We start from the raw sequence: 14,779 nt of genomic DNA, 5'->3' as shown, positions 1-14,779 counted from the left end.
TGGAGAATAAAATGTAGTTTAGGTATTTGATAATTTCTTCAAAGTTAAATTGTAGCCCTGAATCTTATATGAAAGGCATATGTTTTTACCAATACGAAAGTAAATTAAATTTACTTTCTAAGTAAATTGATGCAAGAAGAAAAGAGGATAGATACACGATTTTTCAGGGATCCAACTTAATGTCAATGTCATCAACTGAACAAAATCAGTAATCACTGCAATTTACTTACAAGGAAATGTTACCTCAAACCTCACCACGTGTGACTAATCAACAAATCCCTACAAAAGAAAATGACTTGGAGGAGATGAGCACAGGCAATGTGTTCACAAGGCTCAGGAACAAACATGAGGAGTAATCACAGCTGCTATCAAGAAGCCTAAACTTGTAAAAAAAATTAGCCAGAGGGTAAATTTTGTTTTATGTAAAGGGCTAAGGAATTTGAGTGTTTTTTTAAATGGCCTTTCTTTAATTAATCAAGAAGTGTAAATGGCTTCCTAAACTATCCAGACCAGCATGGAGGAAGCATATAATGGCCTCAATCCAACTTGGAATATAAAGTCTGAGAAACACAATTAACTAGGAAGATAAAAGTGGGTTTGAGCTCTTTTTGTGTATTCCTTACAAGTGACAGGGGACGTCCAATGTCATGAGGGTGAGCATGTAAAGATTTCACTCTAGATATATGCCTATCTCTTTCTATTGTTTATTGGGGAAATTTAAATAAGCATCTTCAAATAAAAGCCCAACTTTAGACAAACAAAGGCATCTACTGCTGAGCTACTCTCCAGATAAAAAGATTACAAATCCCCCCCCAACCCCCCATACACATCTCTTACAAATTGTTTTTATTCACATTCCCAGTATCTAGAAAATTTAAGTACAGATTTTTGCATATGTGATATAACAGAAAAATTTTGAGTCCCCTGGTTTGAAATGTTACAGGATTGCAAGAAAAAGTAGCAATGCGTAATCAACATTTTTTATTATACTTAGTAGCTTCAGTTTTGCAATGTCATGCTGAATCAATTAGTTTTGCTCACTTGGATTGACATTCATTTTGCACTGTTTATAGTGAAAGAAACTAATTTTTTAGCTAAGAATACTTCCTAATGTTTGCAACATTAAGGGCAAAAAAAGGAGCTGAAAATCTCAAAAAATGTAAGAAAATATATTAGTTTTGTGATTAGAATCTTGAACTGGAGTGTCAAGTTATTGCCATCAAAACAATATGCAAGATGGTTGAAAGTTTAGAAAAATCTGTTTTTAATTCTTGTTTAAAAAATCCCAAACAAATAAAAAATTAAACATGCAAACACCTCTATGAATATTTATAATTACAAATATATAAAGGGAAATGATAAAAGAAAATGTTACATTACAGTTTACATATGGCTGCTTCCTATCTATATTTTGAGACAGAAAATGAGAGATGCAACTGCAGAAAGTTGTTGTACCTACAGTAGCAGGACTGTGAAATCAACAGTAGCAAGACTGTGAAATCAATTTCTCTCATTTTCATGCATAGGTATTTATACAGAAATTTCTTTACACCTGCTCTATGGTATAATTCTATGGTTTGTATGTGTGGAGGAGTCTGTGAGAACATTTTGTGTACAAGATGTCAAACAATAAAGAAGTACATGTTTAAAGTAATACACTAGCTAGTACAGCTAAGAATTGAGAGTAAACCATAGTTGTTAACTCTTTTCTTCTCTGGGACAGAAGTTAATTGTGTCCCATATGTTTTTACAATGATAGGTTTCCAATGGAAAATTATTTCCTATTTTCCTTAGTACGAATATTATGAAGTATCCTGCAGTTCCACAGGAATAAAGAAAACAGCAAGATCATGAGGTAATACTCTGTCTCAATAGATTGATTTCCTTGACATTTTAAGCCCTCTCATACAGTATATTTTAAACAAAAGAGCTACTCTTTCAAGTGCACCAGTGCCTCAGAGATTATTGTCCTTTCTTTTGGAGCAATCAGAGCCTGGTACTTCAAGTGAGGACAAAATATATTCTAGAGAAAAGCAACCCACAAAGGTAAATACTTTAGTCTGCTGGCTAGCTATTGTGTAAGCTGGGCAAAGAAAGAGTTTAGATATGATCTTTAAAAGAGGAACAAAAATATCTATCATTTTTCTAGATCACCAAGATTAAATTTAAATGCTGTGAAAAGTCACATCTCATCTCAGGGTCTGAAGTTCTAGCTACTAGTTTCACATCCTATAAAACTGCATTTCTTTTTACTGGTTTTCAATTTGATTTGTCTCAATACAGCTTATATAAAGACAAATACATAGCACAGTAGTAGGCAGAATGATGGAAAATATGATACTTATCCACCTCTGCTCATCCCTGATTAAGGTAAATGGTATCCCCTTATTTTAATCCCTTTGTTTTAATCTTTTTCTTTCCTGAAAAGTGGTCAATTGGACAAATTTAATCACCTAGAATCCCTCAGAATTACACACTGTTCTGGGCTGAGGGAGACTAGTGTTTTTAACCAGGATGATAGCAGTGGCATCCGTGCTTATACAGGATTTGGTGTCACTGAGACATTTATGCATACGTGCAGAGATTAATAAAAGGAGAAACAGAGAGCACTTGATGCCAGGTTGCTACAGGGTTTCTGCCTCTGTGGTCTCATAGCTGTGGAAGCCTGCTATAGCAGAAGTTGCAAGTGACATTTCAACTTTGGGCAGTGCACCTCCTTCTAACTCTAGCTTTTTGGAATATGACCTTTGTCATAGTCATCATAATTATGGAAATCCTATTGTCTAGTAATAATTCCTTCCCTCAAGTCTTGATTTGAGGTATTGCGTTTCAGATCTGAAAAGGAATAAATTGCACTGTGTGTCTCACAAGTTAAAGTTAATTTAAAGTTAAAGGTTTCACACATTTTTCACACATAATATGCATAAAAGTTCAAATTATTTTAGTCTGAATTTTGGGGTGTTAAAGTTGGAATTATAGTCTAAATTAGGGACTGACCTTCCTTCTATTGCAAATGAAAATAGTGACCATCTTGAGAGAGTGATTCCTTCTATCCATGATCTCAGGTGAAATTGTCCTTTAGGGGTGGTGTCTGTCAACCATCAGTAATGATAAAAAGAGCTCAAGTTCTGAATTTAGATTGTCTGTTTTAATACTATGTTCTTGAAATATTGTGAGCCGAATCTTAGGTTGCACATTAAATATGAACCCAATAAAGGTTTATGGTTATAATTATTTTGGGAAATTTAACAGACCATCTTGTTTCTTTATGAGTGGAGATTTTTGGTGTGTCTTGATTCTTAAAATTCCACTAAATCTTGTATTCTATCTTTAATGGTATCAGCAGCGCACACCTAAAGAAAAAGTACAATACATGTAAGAAGTTGAGAATCATCTTTTCTCTGATATACTTTGATATATTCTTCTCAGTTCTGTCAATCAATAGTTCAGGAATGTACTGATTTGGGTTTGCTCTGGGTCTCTATTTACTTGAAAGAAAAGTATCCTTAAGTAATTTAACTATTATTGTTGCTGTTATTATTAGTAATATCTAATGGTGGTCATATTTTTTATGATGTTATTTTTTTGTGACTTCCTCTGTGTGTTAGTACAATGTTTATGTAGTGTAGTTACAGATCATATGAAGTAAAACTTTTTCAGTTAAATTGAAACTGACAGACATCTTTAGCAGGTGTCTCCTACCTTTCTGTTTGGGCATCTTGTATTTGAGAGGTATTAGACTGAAAAGAGATCAGCAGTTCTGTGCTTACATGTGTTAAGGGCAGAGAGACATATCTTTGAGAAATAAATGGACAAGAAAATTATTTGTTATTTTGTAGCACTATTTGAGATCTTGTTTGAGTTTTACTTTTGGCAGTGTTAGGTTAACAGTTGGACTCGATGATCTTAGAGGTCTCTTCAAATCTTAATGATTCTATGATTAGTTTATTTCAATACATATCACATGTGTTTCATACAAATCAGATAAACTATTTCTGTTTCAGAACTAGAGAACTGTTATCAAATATTTCCTGTTTACTTCAACCACCTGTAATCCTTGTGTTCCAGAAGACCTGAAAAAAAACCAAACCAAAACTATAGTAAGGAATATTCTCAGCAGCAGTATTAGAAATTTTCTACAAAAATTCTATTTGTTTAAAGGCCCAGAAAAAAATAGTATAGTATAGAAATACTATACATGAGTTTCTGACCAGCCCTACCCTGAGTATGACTTCACTTGCCATATGCTAGAGTAAGATTTGCAGTCACTAATTCTACTACATTGAAAATAGAAGTTTCTCAAATATCTTAACTACTTCACACCCACCTGTAAATGTGCTGACCTATGAAATAAGACATTCTGTTTTGGAAGCATTGTAACTTAGTCCTTGATTTTGGAAGGGCATGCAAGGGAATGCTGTCACAAGCTGTTCCAAAGTTCACACATATTTCCACTTGCCTGATGTTTCAACGTTTTCTAATTGAACGTGAAATTTTAAATGTGAAGGTGTCCTGAGTATATTTCTTCTCATTGGCTGTGACAGTGCGGTGCTTTGGATTCAGAATGAGCAGGATGTTGATAACACACTGATGCTTTGGTTTTTGTTAAGTGGTATTTATCCTAATTCAAGGAATTTTTTTCTTGTCTCATCCTCTGCCAGTGAGGAGGAAAGCAAAAGAAACTGGGAGGGAGCACAGCTGGGACAGGTGACCCAAACTGACCACAAGGATATTCCACACCACAGAGCATCATGCCCAGTGTATGAACTGGGGGGAGTTACCTGGAAGGGGAAGTGATCAGGGTTTGGCAATTGGTTAGCAGGCGGTGAGCAACTGCATTGTGCATCACTTGTTTTTTCCCCTTTTTCTTATCATCATTTTTATTATTTACCAATTTACTTTTATTATTTTATATTGCTTTATTTTCAATTATTAAACTCTTCTTATCTGAACATACAAGTTTTACACTGATTCTTCTCCCCATTCCACAGGGGTGGGTTGAGAAGAGAGGAGGGGGTTGAGCGAGTGGCTGTGTGGTTTTTCATCACAGCTGGACTTAAAACCATGACCAGACCATCACAATCACTAAAATCACAAAATAATTTCTTTTTCACTGTATAGCTTTCAAAGTTCCACTCTGTGCATGGTAGTAAAACCGGAATTTTGTAGAACCACAACTTTATAAAACAAAGATTTTAGTTTTGCACTCCATGTGAGCTTTTATTAAAGTTTATTTGGGAAAAAACAAAACACAAACCAGCAGAATAAAATTAAACTGTGAGCAACTGCACCTGTTTACTAAATTTTTTTAAACCAACATCTGATAGACAAAGGTGATAATTTTGTTTACTGTAGTGAAAATAAAGACCTTTTCCAAAAACAATGAAACTTTGCTGAGTCTGCATCAAAATCTTATCCTCTCAGATCTATGCAACCTGGAATCTCTTGTGCAATATTTTTTTTTGTGATAGTTAGCAGATAAAAAATAAGTTTATATTCTTATTTTTTTCTTAATAACTTTAAAGCTTAACCATAATAATAAAAAAAACCCTAGAATTATAGAAGTCTATAATAATATCAGAAAAGAAAAACAGTTTATCAGAGATGAGAGCTGGGCAAACATCCAAGGACTAAAAAATTTTCTGAAACTAATATAATAATCTTTTCAGTATGTTAGCAATGAATCAGAAAGAATCTGATAAAGTGAAAATGTCATATGCATCATCAGTTTAAAATCTTTTACTCGTCTTCTTTTTTTGCTGGGCGCAGGCACACGTTGGAGAATATATGTCTGCAGACTGGAATGTGTTTTCATCCCACCTTTTAAATTGATAAGGAAGTTTTCTTTCTAAATCTATTTAAAAGTCTCTTCAGAATGGATTTTGTTAGTTTATTTGTCAATAATAGCAACCTAAACCACAGATGTTATTGAAAAATAACCTTTTAAATTCCTTAATAATTTTTTTCAAATTGAGATATTGTTAACATTTGCTATGTATCATCAATGATACATCGTACCCTGTGGTTATTTCTGCCTAACACAGACTAATGAGGATCATGAAACAAAGCACTTTCCCAAAGATAAGACAATGTTCTATCTAGTGATGCTTCATCTGGCAGGAATAAGGACTTCTAAGAGAGCCTGAACTTCTAAGAAGAAGGATGGTATTTCCAGTTTCCACTGAGATCTGTGGAAGCTCTGGTATGAAGTGGCAGCCTGGGATTCTCTGTAACTTCCAGGGGAGCACTGGAGGACCCAAACACAAGAGATTTTAGATTTTGTGTTCTTACTGTCTTTGAATATTTGTTTGATTGCTATAGGCTTGTAAGTGCTTCTGGTCCTGTTTTGATGAAGGTGATGTGACTTTCTCCTGTAGAAATGCATTTTCAATTTGACTTCTTTGACAGTGAGGAGGTTTTCTTCCACTTCTTCCATAATGTGAATTTAAAAAAAAATAGTGGACAGCAATACTTTATCTGAGAGAAGACATGACTAAACTTTTCTGAAAAGAGATGAGAAAGCACTGTTCTCACACCAATTCAAATAGCTGATTGAAAACATTCCTTGAAGATCAGGAAAACATAAGTAATAAACTTCTGTTTATTTATTGGTAGATTAGTAGTTTACAGCAGACAATTACAATTAGGGCATAATTTTTTGTAAATCAGAACTAATAGTTCATTCTCTTAATTTCATAGGTAATCATGGCAGTAGTTGTTAAAGAAAAACCAATTTACTGGGATATAAATAAATTATAATTATTATTATGTAACTACATTATGGGGATAATAAAGAAAAACCTAATTTTTCTGGATCTTCACAGAGGTACTCATTGCATGGGGAATTGAGTCCCCAAAACAGCATGATTCATCACGCTTTGGTCATGATGGGGGGTCCTGTATTTGAAGAGAAACCTGTTACTAGGGTCTTTGCAATAGCATCTGCAGCTGGACTAGGAAAGACTCCTCAAAAACTGTTTTGCGTAGTCCTTTCAACCCAGCTGGCCCTAGCACAAGTATAATTCCTTGCTCTTAATGTGTCTTCAGAATTTGCAAAATATCTCCTAAATAAACTGCATACAAAAGACTGATCCACCTGACCATGTATGCAGGAGTAGGCTTTATTAAAGATTTATAGTCTACATACAATTTAATTACTCCTATAGCAGAAATCACCTCTAGGAGTCTTTGGGACACACCACCCAGGGTGTTAATCAACACTTCAAGGCATACAAATTGGACTGGACACAGCTGGAATTGCATCAGGCTATTTTTAGACCTCTCCAAAGTTCTAACCAGGAGTACTCCTCTGGTAATCAGTCAATCACTTAATTCTAATGGTTCAGTTAACAATCTAGTTTCAAGTCAGTCTGTTGTCTCAATCCACTCCATCATCTCATCCCTACAGATGACTACCAAGAGATAGCCATCTATCCTGGACCACCCAAGAATTAATGACTCTGTAGTGATCACTGTGGAGACAGGTACAGTCCCAGTATGTAACAGGACAGGCCCAACTTTATCACAGAACATGATTACATACTTGTAATCAAGTCTTATAACTCTTACTCCCAGAAGACCTCCTTTTACACATAATGCTCTTTTTTACTGGACTCTTAGATGTATTCTGAATAGTGTGCTGTCATTTACTGACAGTGCTTCTGGGACTTGGTCCTGGTGCCTGTCAGTACTGCTGTTCCTGCCCTTCAAATACATTCCTCTTCCCATCCTGCTTCAAGCTCATCAGCACCTGTGGAGGTACAGCTGCAAAACCTGAAGCGTGGCAGGAATTACTTGCAGGGCTCAGCTGGGGGATTAGTACTCTGCAATTCCTATCTCATTCCAAGACAGAAGTTCTTATTCCTAGCACTGATGAGGGAGGAGAGCAGAGAGGAAGAACAAGAAGAAACTTACACCTGAGATTAGTGCTAGGAATAATACAAAAGCTGTACCAGTTTTCAGTGTAGCAGAAGGTGGCAAGGACAGGAACAAATGACAGACAAGAACAAGGAGATATTTCCATAAGACCTAGCAGATTTCAATAGAATTTTTTTGTTAGTCCTAAAAGAAATATTTGACTCAGAATTAATTTGTGAAGTGCTATTTAGATGAAAATTACTTCTAATCAAACTTTGGGAAAAGTCAATACATTTCTAAACGACCACATAAGAGATAAGGGTCTTTGAATACATTATTTTTTAATTGTTTTACACTTCAGAATATATTGCAAGGCTGAAACATTGATTAATTATGGATGTGGGTAAAATTTCATTATCCACAGCTGGGACTCTTTTGTGTCCTAATAATAATATCTTTAAAAACTGACATTATCTAATAAACCCCTATAATTTAAATTTGTGACATGCTGTGTAATATGTGTTGCTTAAGGAAGGACTGGGCACATCACGCATTCTGTAAGGTGATGTATATATGTTTTATCTTCAGGCAAATTTGATAAATTTCTCTGACTGTGCATATGCACATGGATTTTCTAATGCAAAGGTAATGCAGACTGTTACTTCGGGAACAAAAGGTAAGAAAGATGTATATTCCTCTTTATAATTTTTTTTTTAATAACTGCCTTAGAAACAAATTAATTGTTAGCCATGTGACAGTGAGAGTCCAAAATATATCTATGTCAGATCTGTTTGGCTGCCAGTTGCAGTTAACCCAGCAAGTTGAAAGTGCAATTCAAAGTCCCAAAAAGTTCTTTCTCTCTGTATAAACACTTTAGAGAAAGGCCAATTAATCCAGACTCACTGAGCTCAATCTAATATTCAGTCCTGGAGCTGTATGAAGTCTGACTGTGATTGTTTGCATTTGGCGCACTGTACAGGGCCACTTACATGAAGAAGATAAAAGTGAGAGTGTTCCAGTCACGATTTAACTGTAATGCAAATTTTTCTCTTTGTCCTGGTGGTGTCAGACTACATGAGTATGATTCCAGCAAATTACAGAAGAATTACCTCTGATGCTCATGTCTGGGGCACATGTGTAGATTTAGGACTGTGATACCACCTTGTACCTGTGTGGGATCCACACACAGCCCAACCAGGAGGGGAGTCACTTCAATGACAAAATAGAATGCTTTTCCTTACTCTCTATAATGTAGGCCAATATACATACTTTCAACTATTTTAGAATTTATTTTCCAGTTTCAGGTGCCTGCACTCCTGAGACATAAACAGAATTTCTGGAAGGCATGAAAAGATTTTTCTAAAAGTAAACCTGGTTTCCTTTTTCATCTCCCCAAATTTCAGTCCAAATTCTTTTCTGTCAGAATTTTTTAATGCCCTATTCTAAGTCCCTTCCAAAAGATTAAATAAATTCTCTCTTTTCTTTGTGTTACAATAGGAAGTGATTGGGGATTTTCTTCCGTAGCACAAAGTCTCTGTCTGTCTAGATAGAATGTCTTTGATTCATGGGATCTTGTGTAAACAGTTTGCTTCCCTCTGTTAATTGATTCAGTGCTTAAATAGTACCAACATTATGCAAAATAAAGAGTAGGAAATTGGTCTGCAGACTTGCTTCATTCCTCATGGTATAGAGACTGCAGAGATAATTAAGCACTCCCCATTCCATCTTATGGTTCTTGATTTTGGGATGCACATAGACAAGGTTTTAAGAAGGTACATTGAGACATCAACTTTCTACATTTGTTTATACTAGCTTGTGTTTTGATAAGGCAACTGTCTTGCTCAAAACAGATGGTGAAATTAAGTCCTCATGTTCTTAGCTTCACAATATTTAGTTGTGGTTTGTTGTTCTCATTTTCTAATATATACTTTCTCTATGTATTTTTATGAGAGGGATAAAGTTTGTAGGACTTTTCCCTTTCCTAGTTTGTTGCATACAAAGATGAATCATATCTGCCTGAAGTGAGTGCTTCTTTGAGATAAAGGTCACAATTTGCTCTATAGAAAAGGAAATCTTTTTTTCCTGAAATTCAGTTTCTTAAACTTGGTGACCATGAAAGAGTGATTTATACTGCTATGGTAGAGTGGTTTAATGCTGCACTTGGATTTGAACAAAAAAAAAAAAAAAAAAAAAAGCGCATTTGCAGTATGCAGCAGAACTAATTTAAAAAAAAATATATAAAAAAGCTGAAAACCTTGAAGTTGAGATAGAAATAGTTAGTTCTGAAAAAGCCTATGGTTTTAGCAAAAGAAATTCATCTGCAGCTCAGTGAAATACAATGTAGTTCAGCCTGCTTTAAGTGACATCAGTCTAAGCAGTCTGTCAGACAAAATAAAGAGAAAATGTTTTGTTAAATAAGACTGGTTTCTAAATTACTAATCTTCATGCTGCAGCCATTCACTTGCAATTTCAGTGGCACTGGAAATGGGCTTTTCTTTTTACAAAAAAGAAAATAGAAACAAGAATTTTCTAAGTGAAAAAGGAATGTTATATACACAGAGAATACTTTGAAGTGTTTCTCAGGGTTTCATCCTTAGGACAATTTCTGTTTGTGTCTGCCTGGAGATGCCTCAGAATCCAGACATGGGAGTGTGTAACTGTAATATCCATTATGAATTAGTGATTTTAAAAATAAGTATGTTGCAGTGAAGTACCGAACTCCTGTAATAAAATTTACCTCATGTTGGACTTTTCAGGAAAGAAAACAACAACTAAATGAAGCCCATGTGAAACTTGAGCTCAGTCTAAGAAGATGTAGATAACCTCCTGGGAGTGGAAAAAATTCTGATCAGGATTAGATATCAAGGAAAATTTCTTGTATTGTGTACAGAGTATACACCATAAAGACAACCTAGTAAAGTATCAGGAACCTAAGTATAAAATTAAGGACCAAAATGGTCTAATTTATTGGCTAGCAGTTAACACAATAAAACCTACCATGAATAAGTAAAAAAACTTGAAATATCAATTTTTTCCAAGGCATTACTATTTTGAATGTGACATATTTTCTGTTCAATTTGGGACATATTTGAATATGACTCACTTAAAAATCTGACTCAAACATTATGTTAGTGATATACACAGAAAGATGAATACAGAACTGGGAAGATGGTAGAGAAAATTTAAATTTAAAAATAAATATATACAAAATAAAAAAAGGATTATGCTAGACCAAAGGAGGAAGAGTGAAAAACAACTATAGGGACATTAAAATTAGGAACAAAGATATATGGCATGTGTTCCAATTAAAAAAAAAAAAAAAATAGATTAAAATTCTCAGTATACTGATTAATTTTTACACATTAAAACATATTTTTATTAATTATGAAGGGTTTTTATACATGAGAAGCAAATTATAGATGATAATTTGCTATATAAATGAGTAACATAGAGATCTCCTGTATTTTAAGAATTGAATCTTAGTTTATTTACTAAATGATTTACTATTAACGAAATGATTCACAAGTGGAATTCCCTTTTTAGAAAAGGTTGCAATAGGAAACATCTGTGAGACAATCAAGGAGCAAAGATGCTGTAACCTTACTTGCACCAACTAGGACTTGTTCATATAGGTATGTACTTTTCATAGAGAGCTACTGAAACAAAGCAAGATTAACCAAAATTGACATTTATGGTTTATAGCTACAGCTGAGTTTAACAATGAAGATCCCCCTCCTTTCTTTTCCATCCACTCCCACACCAAATTGTAGCAAAGTCAATCAAGGCTCATTGATCTGGGGAAAAAAAAAAAAAAGGGAAATATCTCATTATCATGTATTATGAGATTTCTATTGTTTTCTATTTTTATTTGGGAAAGAAATATGAACACTGCTTTTGCTGTTCAATTTCCACTCATGTCTTAAATTAGGGTGTGCAGACTCATGGAAATTCATTATCTTAACATGTTGAACCACAAAAGCCTGTTCAGTTCAATGAAACTTCTGGGTGAAAGTTTAAGTCAGTTCTTATTTTTTCAGTACTGGTTCATGCATTCATAGGTCTGATACAATAATTCGGCTCTTCCTAAGGTAGCCGGAAAAGGCTAAAAAAGATTTAACATCTTCATTCTGACCTCATACAAACCAAAAATAAGAAATGTAGAACAAATTTTTCCTTTTTTTTGAACAAATGAATGCTTCTTAGCATAATACAAAAAGTTAAAATTAATTGTACTGAGTTAAACTAGACGTTTATTTAACCCGGTGTTATCTCTCTGTCCTTGGCTAGATGCTTATTAAAGGTCAGTATGATATTTCTACCAGTGTATTATCAGATTTTGGCAATTAGCACTTTAGTCTTTCTGTAGTGAAGACTTTACTTTTGCATCACAGTGTTTAATAGACCTTGCTGGATATTTCTCTTATGAATTTGTCTAATCTACTTTTGATCCCATTTGTACTTTTGGCATCCAAAGTATCCTGTGGCAGTGAGTGCCAGAATTTAATTATACATTCTGTGAAAACCTGCTTCCCTTGATTTGTTTTAAACCAGTTGCCTTATAATCTTTTTTGCTGTCCCTACTTTCTGTGCTATGAGAAACAGCAAAGAATAGTTCCTTATTCATCTGCTCCATGCCATTCATTATTTTACACACTTTTATCATAGCATACCACCTGTTCTCAGAAACTGATGATTTTTGTTCTATTTAATTTGTCTTTCTAAAGAAACCATTTTATACCTCTGAGCATTCTTCTTCATATCAATTATATCCTTCTTGACAGCAAGTGACCAGAACTATATTCAATAATTTGAGACATAGGAATGCCACAGAGGTATTAGTGACACAGCAGTATTATCTGTTCTTTTCTCTATTCCTAATAACTCATGATGTTCAATTTGCCTTTTTGACCTCAGGTGAATACTGAGCTGGTTTTTCCTAAGTTCAGATGTAGATCTCTCACCTAACTGACTAAAAGCAAAATTTAAGCCCATCAAAATGCTTGCACAGTTAGAATTGTAGTTCCCTCTGTGCATTAAAATTTTCCATACTAGTTTTTTTCCTAGAATATTTTTGACTGAGATTCTTTTTCTGCTCTTTAAATTTGTTTACTTATGACTATTCTCAAGTAGCATCAATCATCAAACATCTTTATGATGCCACTACTGTGTTCTTCTGTTCTAGCTTTGTCATGCAGTTCATTTGAATTGCACAAATATCTTTCATGACACAATCTCATGTTACCTTGAAAACCAACCATTTATCTCCACTAGTCTTTACATATTAGGTAACTAGTTATTCATACAAAAGATCTTATTTCCAATGACAGTGTAAAAAAAAACCAAAACAAAAACCCTAACTAGTCTGTAAAATATTCCTTCCTTCTGCAAAATTTGTCTTTATGCTTCACCATTATATTCAGTTACCGTAATGTTGAGAAATTTGATTAGTGTAGAGTCAAACCTAAGTACTTGTTATTGTAAAAAGGCTGACCTTGTTTTCATCTGTAGAATTTCTGTCTTTGGGAGAACCAAAGGTTTTAAGAGGGAAACAGGCTAAAATGCTCCTTCCACACCTGGTGAAAACTAGATGATATTCAGTACAGATTATCATCTCAAGGCAGCCATTCCAATGAAGCTTAAACTCTCTGCTGCACAGTGAACCTATTAAATTGTGCCCTTAGACAAAATAATTAAGTGCAAGAAAAGATGCTCCTCCTGTTAGAAAATACCATGTTTGGATTATGACTATGTATTAAAGGGACATTTTCTGGAATCCTGCTGGTATTTATAATTTCTGGAATCATCACAGTCAAAGAGAATCAATCTAGTTAAAGTGAATATTCACTCAGGAGTAACTTCAGATACAGTCACTCAGGAGCGACTATTTGTCTGTTGGGGATTTGACCTTCTAAAAACCTAGTTAGAAGAGAGAGGACATCTGTAGCTAAAATGGAAAGGAGTAATATTTCACCTTTCTTATAGAGATAGTAGCTGGAGTTTTCTTCTTTCATATAAACACAAGAAGGTAGGTTGATGTCCCATGCAGGAAAGACAGGAGGATTTGTAGAGGCTTCTTAGTTTTTTAGTTTTATTTCTGACACACATGGAATTTTTCCTTCATCCTGTTTCTAATACTGAACCAGTAGTATTCATGTAAGTACAAAATAGCCAGAAATATAGGACCATGTATTGTGGCAGAATTCTGAAACATTAGTAGGTGGAGTCAAGGAAGAGAAAGAAGAGGAAAAAAAAAAAGAAAAACAAAAAGCCTTAAAAAAATCCTAAGAGATTCTGTCCATCACCTATTTAGCTAAATGTTTTTAGATTGAAAAATGAAGAAAAATACGTCAGAAAAAAAACATGGGAAGCAGAAAAATACCCCAAAAAACTAAGTGCCCAACAAAGGAGATTAACAATTCACATAAAAATCAATTATATTTTATCCCATGTCCAAAAAATACGGTAAATATCAAGAAAAAGATAATAAATTATAGATATATATATATATATTTGTATATAAAAATATGAAATTATTTTCATCTTGGAAAAACTATTACCAGTAATTTTTCTCTTATAATAGAAGTCAATTTTCACATTTTCACCTTCTTTTTATTTTTTTAATTCCTTGGAAATGGTATTTCTATAAGATTTATACTGAGAAATGCTTCAGATTTTTTCCTCAAAAACCAATACAAAGCTTTGTACTTTTCAGAAGTGAATTCTTGCTACTTGACAGCTGGAACAATAATTTCCTGCCACTGAAAATGCCATTTACTAAGATGAAGATGAGTTTATAGTACTTCAGTTTTTTCCACCTAGAAATGCATAAATATTAATTTCCACATTCTTTTCAACATCTTCAAGAGTTTCTAGTTTTGCTAGTCGATGGTCTAATGCATAGACACTGTGCTTTTCTTGTTTT

General features: G+C 34.0%; 1 long non-coding RNA gene across 2 annotated transcripts; it reads left to right on the top strand.

The window, feature by feature from the left end:
* Window positions 1-7,840: 7,840 nt before the first annotated feature.
* LOC138118689 (uncharacterized) lies at window positions 7,841-10,854 on the top strand. Of its 2 annotated transcripts, none has more exons than XR_011155256.1 (3): window positions 7,841-8,054; window positions 8,446-8,533; window positions 10,614-10,854. It is a non-coding gene; the product is annotated as an uncharacterized lncRNA (long non-coding RNA). The 2 variants fall into 2 exon arrangements; XR_011155258.1 differs by lacking the exon at window positions 7,841-8,054 and adding an exon at window positions 8,175-8,256.
* The last annotated feature ends 3,925 nt before the right edge of the window (window positions 10,855-14,779 follow it).

The sequence above is a fragment of the Aphelocoma coerulescens genome, chromosome 1, assembly GCF_041296385.1.
Source record: "Aphelocoma coerulescens isolate FSJ_1873_10779 chromosome 1, UR_Acoe_1.0, whole genome shotgun sequence".
Taxonomy (NCBI): Eukaryota; Metazoa; Chordata; class Aves; order Passeriformes; family Corvidae; genus Aphelocoma; species Aphelocoma coerulescens.
The sequence above is the reverse complement of the archived record's forward strand: the minus strand, read 5'-3'. Positions and strand labels throughout refer to the sequence as shown.